This window comes from Temnothorax curvispinosus, unplaced genomic scaffold, assembly GCF_003070985.1.
Source record: "Temnothorax curvispinosus isolate PA1 unplaced genomic scaffold, ASM307098v1 QBEX01011603.1, whole genome shotgun sequence".
NCBI classification, from domain to species: domain Eukaryota; kingdom Metazoa; phylum Arthropoda; class Insecta; order Hymenoptera; family Formicidae; genus Temnothorax; species Temnothorax curvispinosus.
The window spans coordinates 1,851-5,068 of record NW_020221383.1 but is presented as its reverse complement, the minus strand read 5'-3'; the positions used below and the strand labels follow the sequence as shown (position 1 = coordinate 5,068).

The 3,218-nt window shown below is 35.5% G+C and overlaps 1 pseudogene; it reads left to right on the top strand.

The window, feature by feature from the left end:
- The first annotated feature begins 1,051 nt into the window (after positions 1 to 1,051).
- Positions 1,052 to 1,869, top strand: LOC112461680 (annotated as a pseudogene).
- Positions 1,870 to 3,218: the final 1,349 nt, after the last annotated feature.

Sequence of the window (3,218 nt, the reverse complement as noted above, 5' to 3'; positions counted from 1 at the left end):
TAAATATATATAAATAATACTCGGATGTGCTCGCACGTGCAAATCGTCGGTAAATAATACTCGGATGTGCTCGCACGTGCAAATCGTCGGCCTATTTCTCGATCTCTTGGTTTTTATGATCGCGTTTTACGTGCTCGAATGCATTAAAAAAAATGAGAAAAAATGACATATAACATAAAAAAATGGCACAGCAGTTTCACGGAACCGTATCACGCGGTAATCTAACAGCTTTTTCAAGAGACACGGTAGTGTCTCGCGCCAAGTACACGCGAAGCGAGACCGACTGTGACTCTTTTACGCGACGCGACGGTTTGCGAGTATACGAGATGTTGAGATCTCGATAACGAGTGAACGGATCAAGTTCTAAGTAGGCTTGATCGATAGCTTGGGGTCCAATTAGGGAGGGGGGTTTCTCTTATAATATTCCGCTACGTGCCCTACGAGCGGAGATATTGCGACGCAAAGTCCAAATGTGAAAATTTTTTATTAAGATACTTCCTCCTCCTAACGCCGATATATGTGATGACGTCATAATCAGAAACGTCACTGTCACTTTCACTTTTTCGACACTGGCGGCTAGCGGCGTTAGTATCGCAGTGCAGTGCAGTGCAGACAGTGCGTTCGTTTAGCGCGCTGTCAGTCAGTTCATCATCACTTAACCTATCTCGATCGATCGAGATATCGCAGTGCAGTGCAGTGCAGACAGTGCGTTCGTTCAGCGCGCTGTCAGTCAGTTCATCATCACTTAACCTATCTCGATCGATCGAGAGACACGGTAATACGCGCGGAGCGAGACCGACCGTGTGACTCTTTATTACGCGACGCGACGATTAAATTCAACAAGGTAATTGTTTTATGTAATTATCTGTTGTACTTCGAAATCACTTATCTCTCTTATCTTCCTTCTTTTTACGTCTCCCTTTCCTTTGATGTTACTTAAAATTTGTAACTTTTCCATTTTTACTGTTAGTAGAAAAAACATTAAACATTTAATTAAATTTTATAACTTATTTTTTAAGACAGTTAACTAATTATTATCTGTATTACTTAGGCGGAGTTTTTGGATGCAATGAGCTCTCAATCGCAGTCGGATACTGAAGAGACTGAAAATACAGGATCTAATTCTACCTACCGGATTGTGGAGGCAATAGAGATTGTGAAGCAGGAATTTGACAGGAAGGAAGACGAAGACTGCAGAGGATATATTCAGTAATGATATTATGATACCTCGCCAACCCAGTCAGTACGAAAGAAAGGCGGGAGAGTAAGGAGAAGAGCAGAAGAGAGATAGAAGAGGAGGAGAAAGAAAAGATGCAGTACGTATTTGACGTCTTACAAGTTTATGTGCACGTATAACAAGTTTATTGCTTGACTATTGAGAATATATTTTTGAAAACTTTTCTTTTACAGAGTACTAGTATCCAACTTCACTGAAGATCACGTGGACAGATACGAGATGTACAGACGATCTGCATTTCCAAAAGCAGCTATAAAGAGGGTACGCACCTTATTTTTAGTCGTTATTTACAAAAGAAATAGCCATTCCATTAAAGAAGTATTATACTAAATATGTTTCACAGATTATGCAAACCATAACAGGCTGTTCAGTGTTTCAGAACGTTGTCGGGTAGCTATGTTGGGAATTGCTGAGGTATTTGTTGGCGAGATTGTTGAAAAAGGTACGAGCTCTTTTTTATAAGTACGGTTAGAATATTGGAATTTAATTCTAGATTATATTGTGCTTGTTGTATAGCTTTAGATGTTATGGAGGCCCAGAATGAAACCGGTCCATTACCACCAAAGCACTTGAGAGAAGCTGTCCGCAGATTAAGACTGCAGGGTCAAATACCGAAAATTATTAATATATGATTCTATGTAAATCTATATAAAAGTTTAATTATCAAAATATGTAATAATTTTCGAAATATGTATTATTCTGTAGGAACATAATTATATATAAAAATATTAGTCTTTTTTAAAAAATAGTGATAAATTGTAGTACAATCACAAAACTTGGACAAATTAAAGATATTTTAATATAAAAAAGGAAGACAGTGTAATACAGTAAAAATATAGCAAACTACAGAACAAACTAAGAGCTGTTTTATTATATTGTTACAATCTATATTTTTCATCCTGTTTGCAAGAATATTTTTTTTAATGTCTCTGATTTTTATTTAACTATGAAAACAAGATAATAATATATTCTCTGATCGATAAAAAAAAATTTAAATATTCTCTCTCTTGCGTTTGTTCCAGATACCGTGTTTATACAGTTTAATATCTTATTGTTTTGTATTCGTGTGATTTCATTGTATTGTGAATTTAGACACAGAGTACGGAGTTTTTTATCGATATTTATACATAACCGCACGATATGAGAATCTGAAATATGATATACAGTTACATAAGATAATATATAAATAAAGGAGTATACAGTTACATAAGATAATATACAAAGGAGTACTCTAACGGGCAGTACATTAGGTAGTGCAATAAACAATACAATAAAAGTATTTCTTACTGATTTTATTTTATTAATTACAGCTAATCTCTCACTCTCTTTCTCACGTTCTCGCACGCACCGTTCAAAAGAAGTAAATCTACGACGTACAATATATATTTATGTTGTGTTTGTATATGTCTATATGTGTGTTCCGCAAAGTTTTTTCAAAAAACGCAATAGAAAAAAAAAGAATAAGTATTCGCATATTTCGCTTTATTTTTTTTAAAGCTAAAAATAATAAATCATCACTCCATTCATAATAAATCATCACTCCATTCATAAAATTTTGAATCGATCCGAAACGCGAGTAAACAGTATTCGGCAGAACGCGTGATATCTCTTTTCACCCTCGTCCCGTTCTGTATGTCTTACTGGCAGTGCCTTAGATCACGTGCACGACGAAATTTGGCAGTGCGCGATACATGAGCGCTCGGAGAGAATATCACCGATCTTAAAGAAAACTATAAAAATTAAATAATTATTTTTCTAAATTAAAAATAAATCATCACTCCATTTAGATTTAGAACACAGATTCAGGACGCGAATAATTAATTGTTCCAAGTTCACGGAACGTATTGTCCAAACGAAAAATTAAATTCAGCTTACGGTATAATTTTCAAATTAACTTGCAAAGCGTTATGTAAATGACTTTCTTTAGGAACGGAGATATAGATTCGAAGGATGTGCAAATCCGGGAACAGTGGCTGCGGCT